This window comes from Garra rufa, chromosome 7 (genome assembly GCF_049309525.1).
Source record: "Garra rufa chromosome 7, GarRuf1.0, whole genome shotgun sequence".
NCBI classification, from domain to species: domain Eukaryota; kingdom Metazoa; phylum Chordata; class Actinopteri; order Cypriniformes; family Cyprinidae; genus Garra; species Garra rufa.
Window position 1 is genome coordinate 186,190 of NC_133367.1, and position 12,005 is coordinate 198,194.

The 12,005-nt window shown below is 35.3% G+C and overlaps 2 long non-coding RNA genes across 3 annotated transcripts; one reads left to right on the forward strand and one right to left on the reverse strand.

Annotated features, from left to right (window-relative positions):
- The first annotated feature begins 1,708 nt into the window (after nucleotides 1–1,708).
- On the forward strand, nucleotides 1,709–8,498 carry LOC141339056 (uncharacterized). 2 transcript variants are annotated; one of them, XR_012355890.1, is made up of 8 exons: nucleotides 1,709–2,307; nucleotides 3,314–3,519; nucleotides 4,177–4,252; nucleotides 4,461–6,198; nucleotides 6,824–6,927; nucleotides 7,270–7,379; nucleotides 7,456–7,582; nucleotides 8,278–8,498. It is a non-coding gene; the product is annotated as an uncharacterized lncRNA (long non-coding RNA). The 2 variants fall into 2 exon arrangements; XR_012355889.1 differs by having other exon boundaries at nucleotides 4,461–6,927.
- A 244-nt stretch (nucleotides 8,499–8,742) lies between these two features.
- LOC141339289 (uncharacterized) lies at nucleotides 8,743–10,570 on the reverse strand. The gene is made up of 5 exons (XR_012355926.1): nucleotides 10,359–10,570; nucleotides 9,965–10,010; nucleotides 9,799–9,876; nucleotides 9,216–9,351; nucleotides 8,743–9,117 (listed from the first exon to the last, which is right to left on the reverse strand). It is a non-coding gene; the product is annotated as an uncharacterized lncRNA (long non-coding RNA).
- Between the last annotated feature and the right edge of the window lie 1,435 nt (nucleotides 10,571–12,005).

Genomic DNA, 12,005 nt, shown 5'->3' on the forward strand with positions numbered 1-12,005 from the left:
CTCCACTAATTTTAATTTTTAATTTTTGATCAATTTATACAATTCAAATACAAACTTTAATGGCACATTTCAAAACATAACACATATTGCTAGTGTTGATACATCGATTTGAAAAAAACAACAACTTTATTTTATTTTTTATTGTAGCATATTAATTTAGCATCGCTACAATAGCGAGTTACAACGAGGTTATCATATCATAACCAAACTACTTGTAAAATTTCAATGGATGGAGAACATTATTTTACTGTGATATGTACATGCTGTTATTTTGTTTAAAATATTTAAAATACAAATTGTAATTAAGATGTTTAATAAAATAACTTCTCATTTAATGTCCAGTGATATTATAGATCTACTGTTTTATTTACTGTTTTTACTGATTTAAAGTCTTTTTTGCCTCTTTTAAGAATGTGTCCAAACCATTGAACTCGAAAGCTATTAAAACTTTTAAAATTCTTGAGTTAGTTGTACATCTTTGAGGTGTCTTTTTCTCTTCAATATGTGTAATATATTGTTGTTCTGTGAAGCTCATAACTGTATGTGATGCTGTCCTTTGTTTGTTATACTGCAATGGTTATTATTAATGATATAAATAAATGTATATATAATTTTATTTGGAAAAATACACATCATTATTTGAATTAAAAAATGGATACAAAATTATGTTCATTTAAAAAAGATAAATTATGGTATTATATCCCTAATATTATGTTTGAAAAAGTAGGTGGAATTGAATTTCTCCTTAATTGTAACTTTAATATTAGCAAGCTTCCCATAAAACTTTCCAATTTTCACAGACAGGCATTATTATCATGGATAATGATATACAAACATAATTTTTTCCCCCCTCACAAGTGCTTAATTTGGAATAATGAATACATTACACACCAAAATAAATCTCTTTTTTTTTAGTTAATTGGTTTAGAAAAAATGTTTGGTTGGTTTCACAACTGTTGAATTCTAATGGTCACGTGCTTACGTTTGCAGAGTTCTTAAAAAAAAAATCATATACCTGTAAAGGAGTATGTAATGGTAATTAATGCCATTCCCTCAGAACTTAGAAAATGATTAGTAAATGATATAGATAAAGATCCAAATGTTGATCTCTGTCTTACATTGAAAGGTATAAATATAAAATAAAAAAATGTAATAATAATTATCTTAGAAAGATTTGCCAAATTTTTATTGTTCATTTAGCCATTGGTTTATTGTGATTCATCATTATTGTAATATTTAATTGTGCAATAAAAAAAGATCTACTTTCTAAAATATATTTATATACACATATAATTTGCCACGGTAAACGTTTTAATGGTAAAATGTACAGAAAATGTAAATATTACGAACATGTATATGTAACTATAAATAATACAAAACGAAAGATTAAACAATAAGTTTTAAATATGCAATGTCTTAAAATTTTGCCCGGACCATCAAGGCGACCGCGTCATGCCCGGACCAATATCAAAGAGTATAGAATAAGTTCTTTGCTTCTTGTCAGTATAAGTTCTTTGCCAATATGGCGTAACATACGTCGGAAGTGGAGGTGACGTATTTCCGCTCTTGAGTGGAGCTCCCATAGATATATATACATAGATACCGCATTGGACCGCTCCAAGCACGTAGATGCGTCCGCCATTTTGGAACGGTCCACTTGACGTCATTCACCATACTGTAGGTTCGCAGACCAACGGTTGTGCAGGACTGTGGCTTTTCGAATTTTCAGTGATTACTATGAGATCTATGGGTGAATGACGTCAAGTAGACCGCAGTGAAATGGCGGATGGCTTACGTATAACGGCCCATAGAAACAGTCGCTAATGAGGCATCTATGTATATATATCTATGGGAGCTCCACTCGAATCCAGACCCTTCTCTTTAAAAGACGCGAGGAAATTCTTCGTTGGGAGATGAACCGAGGGATGGGGCGATAGACATGATATCCGAATCCGATTTTTTTTTTTGGAAGAAAGAGCCCATTTAAATGGAAGAACTTTTAAAACCTTTATTCCAAAGGGAAGAGGGCGAGTGGTGGGTACCCCCCGATGTGCCTCCACTTAAATATCGGGTCTTGTATTTGGACGATTGGCCTAGGAAGTGGCCTCGTAGAAGTCGGCTTCTCTCTGAAGAAACAGAAGTATGAAGGCAAATCAATGCCATTGATCAATAAGCCAGATACGCGAGGAAACGGGAACCCGCGAGCTCATTTCAAACCTTCGCGCCATCTTTCCCACACCCTCGCGCTCGATCTTCTTGCAATCAAGCTTTGAAGCTAGCTTCAGCAAGATGGATACTCGAAGAGAGGTATGCAGTGATGACACATTTTAATTTTTATTCTTAACATGTTGTGTTTAGTATCTTGCAAGTTTAGAAACTTAATAAAAGTTCAAAAGCCTTAAATTAAGAATTTTAAGCATCTTTTATAAATTTCCTTAGAAGAATGCATTGTGGGTGTGCATCTTGAGACAACACTGACATATTTTAAGACATGTCAGTGCAATATTCAGTTGAGACAGCTCAAATGTGCATTTTAGTCTGGGACTTAAGCTAATAAACTATAATGAAACTCTTTGCTAAAATAACATTTTTAGTAGAGAGCAGAACTTTTCAGTTCAGTTATCATCACAATACTGTTTTACTACTATATACATGCTGTTTACTTGATATTTTGTTCTCAAAATTAGGCCTAATAATGCTTTCTTTGTTCAGATGGGTAGGTTTAATGTACTGTGTATTGTGCCATCTGTTTTACATTTGTAAAGTCCTAATTACCATTGGCCTTATTAATATTGCTATGAGTAGTATATAGCCACAAAGGCTTCGGACATTTAGACCGTTTCGGATTATTTCTGCAGATAAAGGTCAGGTTCAGGGAGAGCAGGTCTCGGCAGGCAGCAGCAGACAGCATGCAACACCACTACAGGGTCGGGCTACCCCTGGCAACAGGGTGCAGTCTGCAGTGAGACCACAGGAGACCCTTAGTGTTGCTGCGTCAAGAAATTCAGTGGACCAGAGTATGGCAAGGTTTGCATCTCTCAAACAAGCCGATGTTATAGTTTACATTATAAGAAAGTAAAATACTTGTGCAAACTGACATTTGAAGTACGTGTCACCATAATACTGGTAGACAAAAATCAGCATAGTAGCACTGTAGCAGCATAGTCAAGTAGCATACCTTAGGCATAAGTCTAAAGAATAAATTCATGAACATTTAGAAGTTATTGTCTTGTAATGGGCAGTTTAGGTCAGCCCATTTTGATTATGCTTCAAGACTTAAGTATTATTGACATCAGACTGCCTTTTCTCTCAGAGCATTCCCTGGTCTGTTTAAGGCAAGAGAAGGCTTTATCCCAACTTCCAAAAAAAAAAAGGCCTGCCAGGTCAACGCCAGTCCAGTTTTTCCTGCTAAATAAAAGCGTTGAAAGGACTCCAAAAGCCTCTGAAGAGATGATCCTACTACAGGCTGGATTAGGACGGAGGACTGTTCTCATCCCTGAGGAAGCTGACCACTCTGAGGTTTGGCATTTCAAGTTTTCCATATTGTATAAAGACAGAGATACACCAGTGCTCCACACAGAGTTTCGATCTGTCTGTCTGATCATCCAGTCTGCAAAGCTACAGTACTGCTAAATGTTTTTGTGTAAACTTGTGTGAAAATGCTGTAAAGTGAGGATGCTGTCAAAAATAATGTAATGAGTAGATTTTCTTTATCAATTAACTTCCATGACCTAAATGAAATCAACACTTGGTGTGAGCATCCTTTGTGTTTAAAACAGCTTTTGTCCTCGGTGCATTTAAGCAGAGTTTTTCAGTAGCTTGGCAGGTAGCTTTCTTGAAGTGTCTTGGAAATGTTGTTCTCCACAGTTCTTCTGAGTTTAGGTTCCGATTCTTCTTCGTCTCAGTTTGTTTTCTTTCCTCATGTCATTCCATGTGGAGCTCTGTGTGGAGCACTGGCTGTTGTCAGACTTAAATCTCACTGGATTATTACAATTAATGGCCAAATGAGTGTTTGGAAATGTAAACTGATATTTCCTCCTCACACAAAAGACTTAAAACCTTTTTTTTAGCTAGGGAAAATACTAGTGTTCTAATCATTTTGATAAGACTTGATTTATTTTTATGTAGCCAGTCTTGTTTGATGAAGTGCTTGAAGTGTGTGTTTAATTCCACCAGATATCTAAGCTATTGGTGGAGACCTATTCAAAAATGGAATCATTGGAAGGAGCCTGGATGCTCTATAAAGCTGTTGGTAAGTTAGTTTCGTTCATTTTTGAAGCTTCGTTGACATCTACTTTACACATCATTAGACTGTATTGTTACTTTAAATAGGATCCCTGTTTCAGTATTTTTGAGTCTGTCTTTGGTTATCTTGACTGTTCAGTGTTGGAGTGAAATGTTATTTCTTTGGCTAAAATTAAATAAATAAGCTGATATGGCTTTTGATCTTTTATACTCAGGTGGATCAGGTCAACGAAAGTTGAATGTCGTTGCACCAGAGGCAGAAGGCTACACAGGGTCCTACCTCATTAAAACAGTAGGAACAAAGGGCTGTCTATATATTATGCCAATACAGAACAGTGTGGACATCTCCCCTTTACCGTACTCGTCGAAAGAATTTGAAAAAATGCCGAAAGCTCGATGTGCAAAATGTCATACAGACATGCCTGTACAATTGACCATATGCACGGATTACTTCCTTGTTTAGTCAAGCCAGCTAAGTCATTTCCGGTCAACTGTATTCTGCCGTAATATGAGCGTACTTTGTTCATTTTCTCTACATAATCGAATCACAATCGATGAAAAGTGTTGTTTGTCTTAGAGGACCAAACGTCCATGTATACCGTTTCAAGAATGACAAATGCCAGTTTAAAAAAATTCGCGAGTAAATCGCGGTTAAATATGCGCGAGTCATTGCTATGATTGACAGTAATAACCGGACCAAACAGCTGGCAAACTGATGTCAAAAAAGAGCTTAAAAGATTCAGACTAAATTCAAATAACAAAACTACAGCAGTAACAAGTTTGTGTTGGTTAAATATAGGCTATTTGATAGATTTTACAGTTCAAGATAAAATTTAAAACATGTAGTTATTCAATTTAAGAAAATATTTTAAATTCCTATCGATTCATAATTAGTGCATTTATTAAAAATTATAGCCTACCATAAATATTCAACGTATTTGTAGTGAACTATAGCCTATATTAGTATTTACATAATTCACCCTTATAGGCTGTTTGTGTGTGAGCTTAATGACTTTCTGCACTTGCTATACTATAAAAGTAAAAGGTAAAAGTACTACAATTTATTATACTAGTATTTTATAATAAATCGAAAGCAAGACGTCTTGAAAAATATAGGGAGAGACAGCTGCATAATAAATAATCCTTTGCTGCCATCTATTGGTTATATGGGGTAATTCCATATTATTTTAGCCAAAAAATAGACGTTGTTTTCCGTGAAAAGTCATTTTTTCCGATGCCGTTTTTATGAATGAAAAACGAGTCCTTGAAATACGTTTTATTTCACAGCTGTAGAGTTAGAAAATAATAAAGGCTTCGAAATATTGCAAGATTTAAAAAATGTGTTCATGACTACACGAAGGCAAGTTAGTGATTATCAAGAATACGATTAAGATGTCCTAGAAGAGAAATATGATAGCTAGCTAACGTTAGCCTAAACAGCTTATGATAGTGTTTAGCTGTCAGCATTTAAATGTACAACTATGCATATAGGGTAAGTATGGGATTGCCAGGCTCCGCATTTAAATTGTTGTTAAATAGAATGAAACTGAATGTTCATGCCGCTAACATTGTTTATAATGTTGCAATTATAATTTTTCTCAGTTTCTGATAAGAACGAGGCTCTAGATCAGTCTCAAGAGTGTCCACCTAATATATAGCACATAAAATGAGCTTCAACGGAAGTTTACGAGCTGGCTTATCTTTATGCGGAAGTTCTAAAGAACGCTCCGTGCATAAGGTCAATTGCTGGCTATGCATGTCCAGAATTGTTAGACAGACATATGGATTAACACCAGTGATTGTGAATCAGTAAACTCTTTATTTATTTAGTTTAATGTTTTCATTTAGTAAATAAAACATTTAGCATTTACTTAGGTTACTTGGGTTACTCATCCGCAGTTGGGGGATGAGTTGGATTCTATGGATTCATCTTTGGCAGTGATGGATGTCAAGGTAAGATGAATGCATGCAGGACTATTTACCACATTCTTGGAGTCCCCCCCAAAAAAGCGGGAGGGGGTTTGAGTTGTTGGATTATTTCCAGTGTATTTGAAAATCACTGTAGAAGGAAAAATTATTACATTTAATTTTAATGTTATTTCACGAATGGTTATTAATGGTAGTTAATTGAAATTTCAGTACTTTTATTTAATAATAGTAATGATTTTAAGTTTGCTTGGGATCTTGTTTCTTGCTTTAAGGATTTTTTTAAACATATTTTTCTGCATCTGTAAGGTATCTTGTCCTGTGTGTTCAGCCATGTACCCAGAAGAAATATGCTAATTGTTTGAGATAGGAATTTTGGGTTTTCATGAGCTGTATCCCAAAATCATCCATTTTAAAACAATAAAAGGCTTGAACTACTTCAGTTGTGTTGTAATGAATCTAAAATATATGAAAGTCTAATGAACTTTTTCACAATATGCTAATTTTTTGAGAAGGACCTGTATATATACTTATTTATATATTTATTTATTTTTCCCACACTTCAGGAATTGTATACCGTATAATCGTGTATATTTTGGTAATATTCAAACAAACAAAATTACTCAAGTACTGTCTTCACTTTTGTTTTTAGATTGAGACAGCAGACACTACAGCATTGCTGGACATCTCTGAAAGAGTGGTAGCTTGTGGGTACACTGGACCACTAACATCTGACAGAAAGGAGGACCTTGTCAGGTATGTGTGACATTTGTAGTTCTTTTTAAATCTGGCTCTCTACTTCCTTTTCCTCTCAAATCTACTCATTAGGGTTTAGATTTTTTGAACACTTTAAGCAGACCCATTTCCCTTGCTTTTCCGATTGTTCTGGAAAGCATAACAATATCACTGAATTTCAGAAGTGCACCCTTCCCCCAGACCTGAAAGGTCACAATTTCTATAGTCAATGTAAATTAAACCAAAACTCTTCTTAACCTCTTCCTAACCCTAACTATATTGTAATTTCATAACTATATAATAACTTCTATTCCTCTTATTAACAAGGTATTTTCTATTGTAAACACTATTTACTTTATGTAGTGCTGTTGTCCTGCATTCAACTGTCCGAATCCTTCCAGTGCTGCAGCAGATGTGCAAAGGATTGGAACTCTATGGCCTTCATGAAATGATCAGCTTTTACTTTTGAAAAAGTAAGTATTGTTACTTGCATTTTTACATATGATTTTGAGTGGTGCATAATAAAAAGTTGTTCTTTTTGATTGGCAGCCTGATGCAGATTTCCTCACAACGGCCCTTACACCCATTTTAAGTGAGGTGGGCTCAGTCAAAAGACAGAGGGAGTTGCGAATTGTGAACTATTTACAAGACTTCATTCAGAGCCTTGAAGATGAAGGTAACATTGTTACTCCGAATTGTTGTAATTACATCAGTTTTAATGGGGTGCACTCAGCCAATACAGTGTTGGGTATTATGGATGTAACTAAAGATACACATAAAAGTGTGTTTACTAGGGCTGGGTGAAAAATATTGGTATTCCTAAATCCCAAGATTCGATAAGCCTAGCCTGTTTTTATTTAATGGATGGAACATTGTAGTGCACATCCCATCCAATAAAGCGCAGTAAGCTTTGTGCTTTGGTATTTTTAATACAGTGTTTTTCAACCCAGGTCCTGGGTGTTCTTTAATGTTGTATGTTTGAACAAATCTCTTAAGTTTTTATGACAGCCACTATTTATGTTCATATTTATATTTACAAAAAACTGAATTACTATGTAATTGTAACTTATAATAAAATCTTAAGTGTAATTTAAGCAGTTGTATCGCACAAATCAGTCAATTTTTACCCTCTATATTATAATGTAGTACCAACTGACTCTTGTGTATATTTTTCAGCATAGTCAAGATTTTTTTTTTTCTTGAAAATTTGGCATGTACTGTACCTGATATATATCCAAAACTTTGATTTTAATCTGTAATCGAATTGCAAGCTTGTGATTGAGAATCGGATCATGAAATTGGTCAACCCAGCCCTAGTGTTTACATTATTCATTTATAATACTTAACATTGTAGATTTGCTTTTAATTTAGTTTCTTGCAGAAGGAAGCAACAGCACAGAGAACAGAGGTGAGGACGACAATGAACAAGGGGATAAAATGGGGCACTACACCAGCGGAGATGAACAAGAAGAAAAAATCACTGTCAGCAGCTTCATGCAGTGGCTGACTGGTCAAGGCCACGTTCCCATTTCATCCACGCAGAGAGAAAAATTCAAAATACACGTAGAATTCAATCACGACTGTCAGCTTCAGTACGGTCAACAGCGTTTGTGCTATCCTCTCGTAAACGCGTGCTCCTGTACCATCACCTTGCCCACCCAGCACTTGGGGAATTACAAAGAGTTTCTGTGCATTATGCGACAGGCTGTGAGTAAAAGTAAAGAATTTGGTCGATCATGAAATAAATTCTTAGTGTAGTGTTTACTTCATATACTGTTTAGTCTGAAATACTGTTATTAGTTTGAAAAAAAAAAAAAAAAAACAGGAATTTAACAGTTTTAATATGTATTCTGTAGTTCGTTTCTTTATTGTTCTTAATTCTTTGTTGACAGATTGTTACAAATTGTTTTCAATTCAGAAAGTACATGTGCTCACAAAGTATATTTGTATTCAACAAATTCCAGTGCACAATAAAATCTGTGTCTTTAAGCTTGCTTGGTGTTTTGTTTCTGTTCAATTAATATGATAGATTTGTTGAAACAAACTCCCGACAAAGCAAATACAGTTCTTTGACAGGGACATTAGCACCAGTTGAATTCAGCAGGTGTTCGAGGGCCCTCAATCTATCTGGACTCGGAGGGCATTCAAATTCTGGAACAACAACTCCCAAGAAGCTGCTGTGTCCCAATCCAGGTCTGGCTCTTCAATGTCCTGAAGGTATAGCAGTTAAATACATGGTTAAGTATCTAGAGTAATACCTTACCATAAATAGCAGTGTGCTGACAGGGAGTAAAGCAGTGGTACAATACCTCGTAACTCTCTAACTGGCCAGTATTTGTGTGTATCAGTCCCATCTGCCACAGCTGCTCTGGACTTCGATTGCCCTCTGAGGAGAGTGGATGATGTTTCCAGGCTTCTGTGAATGTGTCCAAATCTGCCTGAAGTCTTGGGAGGAAAGTGTAGTGCACACAGAAAAGTTCCTCAACCACCGACAAGTCAAGCAATCCTTCTGCCTCCAGCGAGTGCAGCATGTCCGAGTCTTTTTTTTTTTTTTGTTTGTTTCTTTTTAAAGTGTTAAAATAAATAAAACGGTGCATATAATACAGCTGAGATTAATTATTTTTAAATGTAAAATATTCTGTTACTTCAGCGACACTGAAAAGCTACCTACAGATGTTCTGGTCAAAAAAAAAATATCATAATTTGTTACATTTCCATCCAAGAATCTGACCATGGGATACATATAACATATTTCAGAATGGTTGTTTAAGAAAAAGCCATAAACATACTAAATCACTGCAAAAATATTTCGACAGGCAGTATAGGTTGCTGAAAATACAAGTTTTAAATAATTCTTTGATATTTTAGAAATTGCAGAAAATTGTACTTTACCTTTGATTATGGACACTTTTACCGGCTATGAAACTTCCACGGTCTGGTCTGCTCTTGATACCAGATGACTAGTAAACACTGAATAAAAATAAAAAATAAATGAAATGAAATAATAAAAAACAAGGTGTGACCTGTGTTTTTTCAGAAACAATAAGTGAAAACATACCTTCCTGGAATAACCATCCACACCACCAAATATTATGATGTTGTATCTATTCACAAGACAGAAAAACAAAAGACAAAAACTTTTTTTTCTGATTGTACAGTAATTTTCTTTTGCGCTACAATTCCTGTGGCCTTTTTCTGTTGATAGAAAAGAGTAGCAATTTACTTTAAAAAGTGTTACTTTTTCTATAAAAATGTTTAATATGAAGGTCCTCCAAAAGATGCCTTTTCAGGATTTGCTGCAGAATAGAGATCAACAAAATAACATAAGAATAACAAAATAATAACACCATAAGAACATCCACATCACGATGCTTATCAATATGAACAAATAACTTATTTTTCATCCAAAGATCCTTTGAACCAATTTGGGATTTACTATCATGTACACTTACAAAACAAAGACGAAGAGTGGGCATCTAGGGTTACTCCAGGTTATTATTCTTCATCCTTTTCTTCAGAAGCTGCAGCAAATCTCTGGTCTTCACCAGATGGCCCAGCCTCTTCCTCACAAGCGTGTAATGCCAATTCGATAGTCATAGGCTTCACTAAACGGATTTCAACGGTGTGGCTCTGGATCGTACGGGTTTTGGGCTCTTCAGTATGAAGGCAAATCTTCTTCTTCTTCTTCTGAAGCGTTTTATGGCGGTTGGCAAACCAACTGATAGGTGCTTTACCGCCACCAACTGGACTGGAGTGTGGAACAATAGATTGGCAGACAAACTACATATTTAAAAAAAAAAATATATATTCTCTCAAACAGACCCGTCTCTTTCAGGAATGTGATTAACTGTACAAATATTTTCTTAAGTGCTGCTCCGAGTATATTTTCCATTTGAAATTTGACTTTATATTTTCTACATGCATCTCTTAATATTTTCCTTTCATTTTCATATGCATGACATTCCACTATCACATGCTGTACAGATTCAAGTTGATTACAATATATACATAATTCATTTGTATGTTTACCTATTATATGGAGTCCTGTATGTCCTATTCTAATACGGGTTATGACCATTTCTTCCCTTCTGTTTCTACCCAAATCTCTTCCCCCTCCAACTATCTTTTGAATGTTATACAGATGTCTACCTGTGTCATTAATATTCCAATATTCCTGCCATTTGCTTTGTGTATGAACTTTAATTATTGCTTTAGCTTCAGCTTTACTTAATGCAATTTCCAAGTCTACTGTTTGTGATTTAAGAGACTGTTTTGCCAATACATCAACCTCTTCATTTCCTTTCACTCCAACATGTGCAGGAACCCAGACAAATGATACATTAAAACCTTTATTATGTAACCTATATATAGCTTGATATATTTTATTTAAAATATCAAGTCTGCATGATTTCCCAGATTGTATACTATTGAGAGCAGAGAGACTATCAGATGCAATTACTACATTGTTTTTATTTCTTTGTTCTATCCACTGTAAGCCTAACATTATGGCTACAAGTTCTACTGTATAAATTGAGAGATGATCTGATGTTCTCTTTTTAACAATTTCCTCACATTGTGGGATGTACACTGCAGCACCTGTGTGTCCATTTTCAGGGTTCTTTGAACCATCTGTGTATATAATTATTTTATTTGCAAAACACATCTCTATATAGCTTTGTACTATGTTCCAGACAGGCATTAGCTTCATTTTCCTTTTAATTAGGGCCCGAGCACCGATGGTGTGAGGACCCTATTGGATCTGCTTCGTTTATTAGGGCCCGAGCCCAAAAGGGCGAAGGCCCTATTGTTCTTCTAAGGATTCTTATTAGGGCCCGAGCACCGATGGTGTGAGGACCCTATTGGATCTGCTTCGTTTATTATTAGGGCCCGAGCACCGATGGTGTGAGGACCCTATTGGATCTGCTTCGTTTATTATTAGGGCCCGAGCACCGATGGTGTGAGGACCCTATTGAATCTGCTCCGTTTATTATTATTATTATTATTATTATTCTTCTTCTTCTCCAAAGTGAATCGCATTTTAGAGGACCTAAACATTCCCGAAAACTCACAAAACTTTGCACACACATCAAACCTGGCGA